General features: G+C 43.1%; 1 long non-coding RNA gene across 3 annotated transcripts in view; it reads right to left on the minus strand.

The window, feature by feature from the left end:
* LOC137636012 (uncharacterized) overlaps positions 1-13,655 on the minus strand; it is a 28,366-nt gene extending 14,711 nt beyond the window's left edge. The window contains exons 1-2 of one of the 3 annotated variants that reach the window (XR_011042885.1): positions 13,270-13,293; positions 8,147-8,390 (exon numbers count right to left, since the gene is read on the minus strand). This is a non-coding gene — a long non-coding RNA (uncharacterized lncRNA). Of the gene's footprint in view, positions 1-8,146; positions 8,391-10,600; positions 10,761-13,269; positions 13,294-13,556 lie in introns of those variants that run through there. The other 2 variants (XR_011042886.1, XR_011042887.1) reach the window with 2 other exon arrangements.
* Between the last annotated feature and the right edge of the window lie 799 nt (positions 13,656-14,454).

Raw genomic sequence — 14,454 nt, forward strand, 5'->3', positions numbered from 1 at the left:
GAAGGCAGGTAAGATGCGCTGGCTTGCGTACCTCTTCCAGTTCGTCCTGCTGGAAGTGTGTACTCACGAGGCGAGACCTGGAAAGCGAACCTTTCTCAGTTCTTTTAGGTAATTGCTACCTCTGTGCACTTGCGAGGAGTGTGTCCTCAGTGAATAGGTGTGCAACACAGCTCAAGATTTCTGGGGTGTCTGCCGTTTATGGGGACAGGGATATCTTTCTTATTACTAGCCAAATCGTATTTCATTATGGGGTTGATGTTCTTTACAATTTTCTAACATACCATAATATGATGTTAATTTATCGTTTTGACTAATAACACAATTTACCTTTACCACGGCAACATTTTCTAAGTTCAGCATGGTCCGTACGCAAGTCACGGGTAGCTCCTGCATAGTTTCCAACTTTCCCGATAGACAGAGCCCGTGTCATCCCAGTCTAAGAAACGTTCGGTTTTACAAATTAATACTGTCCCGTCAATCTACATATTTACCCCTTAGTTAAGTATGTAGTTTTTAAGGACACGTCATGTTTAGTGACATTTGATACTGCTGGGATATTTATCATGAAATGTTATGTTAGAAAAAGGCCGTTACAATGCGTCGTACGCTGAAGCCACGGCCAACTTACTCGGTCGTAAAATTTCCCGCAATCATTGTTTCCTGCCTGATTATAATAACACCCGTTTGGCGGCGCTCGATTCGCATATCAGCTGGTCGCGCAAGCATGAACAGTTTTCGATGTTCGTACGTATGTTTTCGCTAATTTCAACAATTTTCATTTTAATCTCTTGTTAAGATGGTTATTTCTTTCGAAATCGTCCCAAAATTATGCCGAATACTATTTTGTTTTATATACAAACAAAGGTTAGGTTATCCAGCATCTAGTTAAGATATTTCGTCAGATAAAGCCAGTGTCAAACAAAGCAACCGAACTAACCCTTTCGTGGGCCGCGTGATTTCAAATTTTTAATCCCCCCCATGACCCGAGATTGACCTACAGTCGACCCTTTCCAACTCTAACCGCCGTGATGGATAGACCTGTTCCGTATAGTTTCTCTGTGAGTGATATTTTCGAGTTTATCTCCCGTATTGATCAGATTGATGCAATTAAGACCCTCAGATATATACATCTACGTGATTTCACTCGTGTTACCCCCGAATTCTTTCACTATTTATTTCGAGAAGGCCTCTTAAGGGATTTTAGAGGTACATGTAAAAAGTGTAAAACAGGTGATGTGGCCCTGATGTGGTTTTAGCGACTACGAAATTTAAGGTAAGCCTGAGTAACCTATAATATGATCATGTGGATAAGATATAATTTTGAGTGCTACCCAAAGCTTCTTTTCTGTAGGAGAGAGACTTACGAAGGGGGTCCGGGGGCTTGCCCCCGGGTAGGGGTAGTGACCTGGGAACTACTAGGATTGGTTAGGTTTGGGGCGGGTGGTTTTGTATGTTAGCAACAGTGTTTGGGGGGTCGCAGGGGGGCGTCAGCCCCCCCGTTTAGTTCACGATGAAGGTAAGGACATGGAACTTCTTTTCTGTAGGAGAGAGACTTACGAAGGGGGTCCGGGGGCTTGCCCCCGGGTAGGGGTAGTGACCTGGGAACTACTAGGATTGGTTAGGTTTGGTTCGTGGGGTTTGTATGTTAGCAACAGTGTTTGGGGGGTCGCAGGGGGGCGTCAGCCCCCCCGTTTAGTTCACGATGAAGGTAAGGACATGGAACTTCTTTTCTGTAGGAGAGAGACTTACGAAGGGGGTCCGGGGGCTTGCCCCCGGGTAGGGGTAGTGACCTGGGAACTACTAGGATTGGTTAGGTTTGGTTTGTGGGGTTTATATGTTAGCAACAGTGTTTGGGGGGTCGCAGGGGGGCGTCAGCCCCCCCGTTTAGTTCACGATGAAGGTAAGGACATGGCTTGTAGGTCAGGTTAGGAGGGGAATTTTGGGTTAGTTGTCCATTTTTCTCGCACATTTCCGACATCCATGACCAGAGGGTTCCTAGTATGTAGATTGTTGGGACAAGCATTTACAAAACCAGTGAATTTAATATTTCATTCCGTGATCATTCCCGCGAAAAAGAGCAGATTTTCCTTCTTAGTTTCCAACTTTCCCGATAGATAGAGCCCGTGTCATCCCAGTCTAAGAAACCTTCGGTTTTACAATTTAATACTGTCCCGTCAATCTACATATTTACCCCTTCGTTAAGTTTGTAGTTTTTAAGGACACGTCATGTGATCATTCTCGTAGAAAGAGCCGATTTCAGAATTTTTTTTACTCGATTTCAAAAATCATTCGGTTTTACAATTTAATACTGTCCCGTCAATCTACATTATTTAACAAATCATTCCCGTAAAAAAGATCCGATTTCGGACTTTTTTACCTCGATTTTCGGCCGGTCAAAGGGCTGTCCCCATAAACGGCAGAGGCTCCTAAGGACATAGCAGATGCACATGACATGAACGTCCCGCAGAAGCAGCCCTCAGGTCATGAACGGCCAAGGAGAGAGCACCTGATGGAAAAGACCTTGCCTAGTGTGGGCTTGACCAAGGATGGAACAGTCTGTGGATGGTCGGTCGGTGAAGGGGAAGCTACCTGCCATTCCTCTTTGCAAGGGCGAGCGTTAGCAAGGTGAAGGCAGGTAAGATGCGCTGGCTTGCGTACCTCTTCCAGTTCGTCCTGCTGGAAGTGTGTACTCACGAGGCGAGACCTGGAAAGCGAACCTTTCTCAGTTCTTTTAGGTAATTGCTACCTCTGTGCACTTGCGAGGAGTGTGTCCTCAGTGAATAGGTGTGCAACACAGCTCAAGATTTCTTTCCAAAACTATAGTCTGTGTTCATGCCCGAGTAGGATGGACCAGGGTATTTTTGTACCTGTCTCTCGCAGCAGCCTGGGTAGCGTTATGCGCTCCTACAGGAGGAGGCATTCGTTCATAAAAGGCTATTAAGACTACGGGAGAAAGGATGTACCAGCGCCTTACCCTTGAGGAAAAATCCACCCGCCCTCAGATCATCGGACAATGGGAAGAGCTCTGGACTACCTGGTCAACAAATACCCGGTAGGGTGGTCAACAATAAAGGCTAGCAAGTTCCATTGAGTGGAACAAGCGACCTTGACCCTCAAGCGAAAAGTCAATTCTCGGTTCCTCCCGAGGGGTCTAGAGATTACGTAGCAAGTAACATCTCAAGTTGATGTCAAGACGTGCAAACAGTTACACACTCAGCTATGAAAGGGAAGGGAGAAGCTGTCACCAATCCAATGGGAGTTGGCTGAGTAAGTGTGCTACAAACCAGAAAACCAGGGTAGCCAGTATTCCCTAGAGGATGATATTACAGTGAATCTCCTTAGCGATCGCTTTCAGGAAAGAGGCCAGTCAGTAACGACCGATCGCACATAACTACTTCCGAAAGGTAAAATTGCGACGTATCTTTAATCTATTGTTGGACAGGTAATGTATGCATAAATTCATCTACAAACCAGTAACACAGACCAGGGACACGGACAAACATACGGGAGTAACCCGGATTATTAGTTGTGTCCGGAACTCAGTTGGAGAATGTTGATAAACATTCGTAACCGAGACCTCCTCCTTCCTACGAATGACATAAACGTTTGTATTTCTTCGTCTCCGATCAGCAAAACTGGTATAAGTTTCGAAAGTCCCCTCCAGGAAACAGATTCCCTTATACAGTATGAAGTTTTTGGCCTCCGTACTTTTTAAAAGTTAAGACCTTGAACGGAAGTTAGGAAGTAACAGGCTGGGATGAAGGTAGACCGCACATCCAGTATGTCTGGTTACGAGAATGAAGAAGAGTAATGCATATCCTGGATTCCCACAACGAATATAGCCATCAACAATAATGATTTATTAGAACGGAGTTCTAATTGTAAGATGGTCTATAGTCCTTGTCAGCAGAAAGATCGCTTGGCCTCCGGGTAAACATTTGAGAGTCTGAGCCCGCTTGCAACATTATTGCCCAAGGAATTTGGTCATCGACTGGCTGTGGTACTTTATAAGATGTGAGCGCATGCGCCAACAAAAACAAAACATACAGCTGGTGTAGAGATCATACCTCCATCGGTTTGCCAGACCGCCTTGTAGGCGCTGCTTGCTAACGGCCGTAAACATAATGAGAAGCTGACAAAGTTTGTCCGGCTGCCTTGTGGGCGGGGTTTGTTATTGTTCGTAAATGTAAGCAGATGCTACTACTATTCCATTGGGATTAAAGGCTTGAAATAATAACCTTGGAAGGGTATAGAGTACATCAGAAGTCCGTTGTGCGATTGCTCCGAAAAGCTCTTTATTCCGTCAGGCAAAAAAGCCCAAGAAAATAACCCAGAAGGATTATGTTTCAAAACTCAGTGTCTAACGAGAAGTCGTCGTGTCTAGGGGCACACTGACACATGCAGCTGCCTCCAGCCATCGGTAGTAAATGGTATTTGTTGCAATAACCTTGAAGTTTTATTTTGGTGAGAGTGCATGCGACACCAGAGTTCGTTTCAGCCTTTTATACAGTTTCAACAAACACCTGTAGTTGTGTAAAACTTCTCCTCAGGGAAGAAAGTTACCCATGAAGAAGCAAAGTCTAGCATGAAGGGTTTGTTGTCCCAGAACGTAAAGAACACAAACACTAGGCAGATTCGTATAGGCTTGCTAGCAAACATGGTGAGAATCAGTGAACGGTGGCAATTGTCCGCCAACGCTTGCAAGCGCTCGTGAACGGCATCCGATACTAGCGAATGCTGGTGAACGTTCACAAAAACTGGTAAGCACTCGCAAACACCAGCAAGAATTAGTGAATGAGAATTTGAAAAATGTCAGCATTGAATCTTACCTTCACTGCTAGAGCCAATAGTGTACACTACTGTAGCGCTGGCGAGGAGGGTTTCACAAAATCGCCATGGTTAATAAGGAGAGGCGAGGGTCTCACAAGCTGCCATGGGTACTGAGGTGAGGTGAGGGTCTCCCAAATTTGCCATGGGTACTGAGACGAGATGGGGATCTCGCACGAGGCGATAGGCTCGCAAACTGCCATGGGAACTAAGGCGAGGCAAGGTCTCGCAAACCCTCGTCTCGTGTACTAAGGCGCTGAGGTTCGTATAGACTTGCCAGTGAACGGTGGCAAGAGATCGTGAACGCCCTCTGATACTAGCGAACGTAACTCCACATACCCCAACACCACTAACAGACTCACAAACGCCCTTTCTACCACTCTTCCATTTGCCACTCTTACCCATGTATACTTGTTTTGATCTTTCTTTTTGAAAAAGCTAGAACTTATCATCACCATCTCTTGCTCAACACATATCTACCAGTCTCTCACCACTCTCATTTTCACCTGGTACGCCATACTTCCCAATGACATACTAACATTTATTCAATCACTTTATAAAAAAAAATACTAAATCCTACCTCACAAAATCTTGAATTTTTGGAGAAAAATTACTAATACTTTTTTAATAATGACTGATTTTTGTCATTCAAACAGGGAAAGATAGGGAATCTTAAAGCCTATAATCTGCATATTCACTTTATAAAAAAAATCAAATACTTCCATATTAAAAATGGCCTCCTTTGAAAGTTAGTCTTTTACAAGGAAGAGAACATTTTCCATGTACAACTTTAGCATATTAAAGTCACTGAAAGTAGTAGTTTGAAGTAACCCCAAGAAAACATTGTTTCAAAGCGGCAGAGTTGCACCCTTTAAGATTGCCAATTCCTAAATCATAATACACAATCTTGAGGAGGTAAACAAAGTGCTGATTTTAGTTGGAGAGGATGCTTACGGAGAATCTTACATGCAGAGGGGTGAGATCAGCTATGATGCGGTCTTACTGAGAACAGCGTAAGCATGATGTGACACCTCAGAGTGCCGAGATCCGATCAGAGTCACCCATTCCAACCCATAATTAGCAACAGTTGGGAGATCTTGTCATATGAAAGAACTCAAACCATGGATCAGTCTCCAAGCATGGGAAGATCTATGTCAATGAGCAGTATTGGCCCTTAGGCCAATTTCAAGCTATGACGTCACCAAATCTTCTTGGGAACGTCCCAAAGCAGGAGAGAGACGAGACCGAATGCCCCTGTCCTGACCGGCAGTGCTCCTACTCGGTCTCACACAAGACCAGTCGCTGGTAGCAGGAACGTGGCCTCCTGTAAATTGTGAGAAAACTCTTCCTGGGGGTTGGGTTTTGGCACAGCACTTTCCCTCACATGAAACCATGCAGAGGAGTCAGTCTTCTGGATAGAAGGGGCAAGTGACAGAAACAGGTGAACAAATTTCCTGGTGACTTGAAAATAACTATCACTTGATGAACAAGTCCCAATTGTGTGGTTCCTGATCATGGCCAATTCTATGGGACATGACGACCATGGAAAACAAGCGAGAGGAGACTTGTCTTACCATTTGGGAACACGATCGAAATGTTCCCACGAAGAGGAAACACGAAGGGAGAGAAGACAAAAACCTCTGAAATTGTGAAAGGACGATCTCATAGACTGTACAAATAATGAGAATGATCGTATATTCAAGTTCTTTGTGTATTGGAGGAGATAGAAAGAAGCATATGCCAGATCTAAGACACAAGGGTCAATAAAAAGCAAACACAAAGTGTCTGATTGCATATTGTCGAACAAGTCCAATGGACACCTGAGCTTTGTCCTGAAATATATTCTTCGGGAAGGAACCTACAAGGTGTCTTCCCATTTAAATATGTTCACAGTACGTACCATCCCTACCACGAACAGAAGTGAGACTCTGGACAGCCTTGACCCTTGAGAGGCCAAGGTGCTCTTGGCTCTGTTCCCTCAGAGGCTGGAGAAGAACCGGGTTTCTCAGTTTCTGATGGGTGAATGTAAAAGCCTGGCACTGAGCCGCACACAGGAATGTTGTGTGAAAGCCTGTTGCTGGTGGTGAGAAATCTTCCCGATGATAGCGTGTACACAATGTAGCATCTTCTTGATCATAAAGCTTTCACAGGACCTTACGAGACAAAGTACTGGTAATAGGCGTGTGAACAACTGTATCCCGTACTGCTCAGACTGGCTACTTTCTTAGTGCGTACCGCCCTTGCATATCCAGAGAGAGATCACCACAGAGAAACCGCTACTTTGATTAGATGTCTTATTGTTTGGGGGAAGTAGCAGCATTTTTGGTTGAGGTACTTCACTAGGTACGAGACTTACTATAACAGAGGCAGGCACTGCTTCCTTCTCTCACAAGGGACAAGCAGATAGTCCAGGAAGAGGAAAGAATGCTTCCTGTACCACACTGTCTCTTCTGTGGGGAAGGAATGGTCAGGAGTCACAAGTACACAACTCCTATAGACCAGTCATCCTGGATGTTCTCGGAAAAGTCTTCCTTGGTAGGATCTCGTCACAAATATCCTGTGTGCGCTGATTTGGCATAGGTGTAGGGTTCTTTCTCTTGGGGACCGGCACGCAGGATCTATCGAGTGGTACACTCTGAAACGTACTGTAGGGATCCTACACAATGTCATCAAGTGAACTCTAGAGTCTCTGTCCTTACTAGAAGGCAAAGATGCGCTCTCAGAAGGGAGCTTGTGGATGCATGCAAAGGAGCCCCAGCGAAGGGAGTTGAGGGAACTCCTATGGCATCCTCTCCCACTAGGAGAGAAACAGTAGGAGATTTTTGCAAGTGCACATCAATGATGTCATTGCCAATACTTTGCCACACACTCAAGAGAATAAATAGCAAAGAGGAATGCTGTCTAACAGAAACAAAAATGTAGATATTGGCAGGTTTGAACAGACAACGGTCACAAAGTTATCAGGAAACCACTACTAATCCCTCATTCCTTCCAAACATTCCTCTTGAACAATGATCTGCTAACACAATTATCTAAGAGAAAGAGAAACGGCTCACCTGTACTCCAAAGCAGTTGAAAAAGTATGGGCTCAGTGGCCTGTCAGATGTGAGGGGCCTCCCCACCACCCCGCAGTAACTACCTCCTCCACCTCAGTGAAGTTCAAACAGCCTCATTCAGCTTTGCTAAGGCTTTACTTCTGTTGAAGTACAAGGTTTGTACTCGTGAAGGAACAAACACCTTCATGATTAACATGAGATGGAAACATGAGCTCTAGAAAGTGTGAGGTTTAAATAAAGTTATAAGACCTGGTGATACTCACACGCTGACGCTGGCCAGAGTAAGAACAGGAGACGGCGAGACTTTTGAGAAGCATCCTCTAGTGGTCACCTTGCTAAGGTTCACGATGGCAAGAGGTCCGGACTGGGCAATGGGGCCGTCCCCGACGTGACATGCCGAGGTTCTGGTATGGCAAACTGGGCTGCTACGTAACCCAAGGTTATCAGCAGCAGCTTCCTTAGCCTGTCATGTCTGGATCAGTCTATTCTCCATAAACATTTCAGTCTCTGTGGGGAATAAAAATACCAATAGTTAAAATGCAACAATAAAAAGGATATACTGGTTCAATTGGATTCATGAATTAGGTCCTGATGGCCCAACACAGGGCCAAGGGTGGCTATTTAGCACCTGTAGCATGAAGGGAATATTGAGAGGTTGGACAGCAGGAAAGAATAAAGGAGGAGGGAACACGGAGGTAGAGTACAACATAGAAAAGTGACCTTTAAGTAATGCGTACAGAGGACTGCTTGTGCTGCAAAACATTGGGTTTATTAAATAGAAAATACCACAGAAAATCTCACAAATCCTAACTATAAAAACTTGAATCCTTTGATGGGAATAAGCTTTCAGCTTAGCTGGAACTTGGGCTGTTAAAATTTATAAGAAGGTGACGATAGTTACTGGTGGGTAGCATGGAAACCCCGCTCCCCTCCAGCCAGTACACTGAGACACCACTTTGGCCTTCCCCTGGGGCTGAAGTTGGAAATGAAACTTGAAGAAATCAGATTTGTATTGTTAGGAAAAATACAAATTACTTTTAAAATTTGTAATTTGTTCCTTCGCAAATACAAACTTTATCCTTTAGTAAAAGACTCATCCTTAGGAAGGAGGAAGAGCCTATAACTAAAGAGGCTGGTTTAAAATCACAGGCTGTCAATACACTCTGACCTGATAGAGGTGCGGAAGAGTTGATTCCTAAAACCTCCTGACACTTGGGAATAGATCCTCATGGGTTGAGTTAGGTTTCTGTCCAGTGACAGACAGTCGAGGATAACTTATATCCTAGGAAGGATAAGATGTCAGAGTGTGTGGCCAATTGGGTGTAATGTATCCTTCATCCTATGCATCTTTCCCCTGGTAAATAGGATGAGGTGATACCTGTACTTCTATAACTGACTTACATAGAACGGCTGCTAAGGAAGGGCTCTATGGCGAAGAGGAAGGCGAGCCTTCCGACAGATGCGCCCTCTGGGGGTCGTTGGATCAGCAAGCTGACCTTCAGCAGTCCTTCGAAGAGGAATCTCTGTAAGTGAACTTCCCCGAGGGGAAGAAACACTAGCAGAAGAGACTGACGATGGACTTAGTTTCCCCCTCGTAGGATGGTCAGGAACGGGGGGGAAACTAAGTCGTCAGCTACCGTAGAGTCTGGAGTGGAAGAGGAGATGGGTGAAACCGCACGGGATACCTCTGACACCACAACGTCGACAAGAGACAGGGGATCAACCTCTGACGGTGACGACGATTGCTTGACAGCAGCACCCAGGCGGATATAATCAAGCAAAACCTCCTTGGAGGGCAAACCCGTAAGCCCCAAGAAGGACCAAAGCTGAAAAAGGGAAGTTAGTGACATGTCCTGCTCTGGGGGGAGAGGTGGAGCTGCTTGGCTAGGGGAAGCAACGTCATCTCTCGAGACCCGAGGTTGGTTAGAAATAATTCAATCTATGCTACCACTCGACGGTCTCTCAAAAGAGACCGACCGAGTGGGAGCTTCGGAAGAGGTTTAGGCAACGGAAGAAGAGGCCTTGGGTTTTTCTTCCTTCGAAGTAACCTTCGAAGGAGAAATGTCCCGCTTGGACTTCGTCTTCCGCCGTCGCGAAAACCTCTCCCACTGGGAGGCAGAGCACTCCCTACACTTGTTGACATCACACAGTTGGCCCCTAAAAGAAGGACAAAGGGTGTGAGGATCAGTCTCGACCGCCGACATGAGCGTTCCACAAGGGCGGTCGGGAAAACCAGGGTAGGTGCGCATGGTCGCAGAGGCCAACTTCAAGTACACAGTAACTAGAAAAAGAAAGAACAAAAAGTGTTAATGGCTGCCAATATGACAGCGAGGATGAGAGCGGACACGTCCGACCGCCATTCGAGCCAAGAGCAAAGTGAGCTCAAGCACAGGTGTGTGAGGGGGGGAGGTAGCACGCTACCCTCCCCTACCCCCGCTAACTAGCGGTGTGGGTAGTAAACCTTCGTTAAAAATTAATGGCTCGTCATTTCAGCTACGCCGAAAGTAATACCCCTATTAAATAGCGTGGTTTGTATTCCAGTTACGGAACAAACTAATTTGTTATATATACTACCAAAGGTTAGGGTAGGCAACATCTAGTTAAGATGTTTAGGAGGATTAAGCCAGTGTCAATCAGCCCACCCAAACAAACCTTCTTTTCCCTGCGCTTGTACGCCTGCTTTTGTTGGCCATGTGATTTCAAACTTTTTAACCCACCTGCGACCCAAGATTGACCTGAGCGAGGTCGGCCTTTCCAGCGATAACCTCCAAGATGGACGGACGCGTATCCTATACTGTAGTTTTCCTTTGAGCGATGTGGTTGAATATATTACTCATATCGGTCAGCTTGATACTTTGAGGACGATCGTGTATAATAGGAGATGCAGGAACCACAATTGTCGTAAAAAATGCACATAAAGGTAATCCTAAGTAATACTTATAATACCTGTACAGTGTGGTTAAGATATAATTTAGAGTGCTGCCCACCATTTTATTGTGTAGGAGAGAGATTTATTTGTGATTCACTTTAACATAATGTAAAGATTTATTTTTTATTCCGTTTCAGTTTGTGACCTGGAGGGGGTCTGGGGCTTGCCCCCCGGCTAGGGGTTATGCCCTGGGAACTATTAGGTTAGGTTAGGTGGGTTTGTGAGGTTCTATAACCTTTTACAAATCTGGCTAGGGGTTGTGACCTGGGAACTATTAGATTAGGTTAGGTGGCTTTTTACAAATCTGGGTAGGGGTTATGACCTGGGAAGGCTGTCCGGGGGCTTGCCCCGCCTAAGGGATTGTAACTTGGGAACTATTCCGTTAGGTCAGGTGGGTTTGTGAGGTTCAGTGGCCTTTTTACAAATCTCACAAGGGTTAAATAATCACGTTTAGTCCTATTTAACCACACCCAAACCCCAAGGTTCCCACCTGTGTCCGTTGAGTGTTCCTAGTACAGTATGTAGAACGTTGGGACAAACGAGTGAAATTTCAGTTATTTGATATCGTACGAAATGACAGGCACAAAATTAGGGTTTTTTCGGTGTTCCAACACGTTTCTTGTTGGCTATTCTCTCATGTTTCCGACATTCATGCACAAAGTGGTCCTAGTATGTAGATTGTTGAGACAAGCCTTTACAAAACTAGTGAATTCATTGATATCTCATTCGGTTATAATTCCAGTGGGGGTGTATGTATGATAGCGGCCACCTGTATGTATTATTATGTCTGACTTAGAATACAGCAGTGTAAGGGTGGGTTGGGTTACAGGGGGCATCAGCATCCCCCCCCCCTCTCATTAGCTAAGTAGGTAAGGATAGGGGTTGTAAGTTAGGTTAGGGGGGGGAAAGTTTAGTTAGTTGACGTAAATTTTTAATCCGCACGGGAGGAATTGGCCGCTGATATAAAAAGGCCCCTCATTTGAATATAATTCCAGTGAAAAAACAGCCAATTTCTGACGTTTTTTACTCAATTTTCTAGTTATCCCAAACCTCTCCCAACAAACTACGAAAGCAACAAAGTTTTACCTATCCACCATAGGTGGACTAGGGTCTAGCCTACATCCCTGTTCAAAAGTGGGGCTAAAATGGAACAAAACACGACATATTTCCGTAACAAAACAGTTATTTCAAATATTGGATTAAATTTACCAACTGAAAAAGTTTTGAAACCCCATAACCTACGATTTTACCGGCTAAACAGTGCCGAAATAAAGGCCAAAAACCCTGGTTTTATTTAAGATATGAATGAAAATAGTGAAAATAATCAATAAAATTGGAAATAGAATTAATTAAATACATAAATATGGTACGTGACATCTACTCAAAAACACCCCCATATGATACGCCGAGAAAATCCGCTTTATCGGTTAAATAACATAATTCCCGGCTAAATAACGTCAAAATAGAATGAAAATAGGGAGCCTTTGTAGATCAGCGGCCAGGTCCTCCCGCATGCACAGATAACAGGAATTCTTCCCATTTTCTAGCCATCTATAAGACATGACTGCTGTACTACAAAAACTGTGTCTGTTGTTCTACTAAACTTCTACACAAGAACACCACCTAACTTAAACGCCCCCACCTAACCTAACCACCTGCGACCCCCCTTACACTGCCGTATTCTCATTTGGCCGTCATCATACATACATGTGGCCGCAATCTTACATACACCCATAGTTTTTAATGCTCGAACTGTAGTAGTTACTGTATGTTAGAAGTAAAACATAAAACATCAAGTCGGAGTTTTTTCTTATAAAATAGACAAATCTTGAGCCATAGAATATAGACCCTATCATTAATCACTTTGTCTACCAACTTAAGTTCATTAAACTGTAGTGGATAACTTCGTATTCAAACCTTCAAAAAATAAGCTATGACATTTGACATTTGTATTAAGGTAAAGGCCACGGCAACCTACTCTCACGGGTAGGCAAGGGTACGGCGTCCTGAGTTAGGCTAGGTTGTATTCAGCTGTATTCCAGTTTGTTTCCCAGGTGATATATGGTTTTTCAGGCAAAAAAATGTCTAGAATTACAAATGAAGGCAGGTTTTAATGTTAAGGGAAAGTCGAGAAATTAAAAAAAATATTTCAAAGGGGGTAAACTATTAATTTTTAACAAGTGTTGCATAAAAAGAAAGTGTGGAGCCCTTGTGCATCAGCAGCTAGTTCTTCCAGCGTGCATAAAAAATGGACACCAACTAACCTAAACTTCCCCCCTAACCTAACCTACAAACAGTGTCCTTAACTAACAAGAGCCTGACGCCCCCTTGCAACACCCCTTACTCTGTCATATTCCTAGTCAGCCGTCATCATACATACAGGTGGCCGCTATCATACATACACCCCGAAAATAGTGAAAATAATCAATAAAATAAGATATAAAATCAATTAGATACATAAATATGGTACGTGACATCGTCAAAAACACCCCCAAATGATACGCCGACAAAATCAGCTTTATCGGTTAAATAACATAATTCCCGGCTAAATAACGTCAAAATAGAATGAAAATAGTGAAAATAATCAATAAAATAAGATATAAAATCAATTAGATACATAAATATGGTACGTGACATCTAGTCAAAATCACCCCCAAATTATACGCCGACAAATCCTGTTTTATCGGTTAAATAACATAATTCCCGGCTAAATTACGTCAAAATAAACCATATGCAATACTTACAGTCTTCTGTTTCTTGCAATCTGAACTCGACATCTTTTTATTACACTTAATATGAAACTATTTAACGAAGTGAGAACTTGGGACTCTTGGGAGTCTGGGACTCATGACGAGTATAGACGACTGAATCTTGATATATAATGGCTCAAAAGTGTCAATTTCAAGGCTATTTAATCCCTTATAAAGTGACTTATGATCCATTATACTTCAAGATTCAGTCGTCTATACATGTAAACAAAACCGGCAGTTGATTCTTCTTCTTCATACTTCTTCAACGACGTCATTACCAGTTGCTAGGATAAATATATCCCTTTTAAATTATGTAAATACATTCGTGTGATGTTTAGGATAAATATATACCTGTTAAATTATGTAAATACATTCGTGTGATGTTGTTTAGGATAAATACATACCTGTTAAATTATGTAAATACATTCGTGTGATGTTTAGGATAAATATATCCCTGTTCAATTATCTAAATACATTCGTGTGATGCTTCTTAGGATAAATATATACCTGTTAAATTATGTAAATACATTCGTGTGATGTTTAGGATAAATATATACCTGTTAAATTATGTAAATACATTCGTGTGATGTTGTTTAGGATAAATATATACCTGTTAAATTATCTAAATACAATCGTGTGATGTTGTTTAGGATAAATATATACCTGTTAAATTATGTAAGTACATTCAAGTGATGCTGTTTAGGATAAATATATACTTGTTAAATTATCTAAATACATTTGTGTGATGTTTAGGATAAATATATACCTGTTAAATTATGTAAATACATACGTGTGATGTTTAGGATAAATATATCCCTGTTAAATTAACTAAATACATTTGTGTGGTGTTTTTAGGATAAATATATCCCTGTCAAATTATGTAAATACATTC

Source organism: Palaemon carinicauda, unplaced genomic scaffold (assembly GCF_036898095.1).
Source record: "Palaemon carinicauda isolate YSFRI2023 unplaced genomic scaffold, ASM3689809v2 scaffold210, whole genome shotgun sequence".
In the NCBI taxonomy this organism is placed as follows: domain Eukaryota; kingdom Metazoa; phylum Arthropoda; class Malacostraca; order Decapoda; family Palaemonidae; genus Palaemon; species Palaemon carinicauda.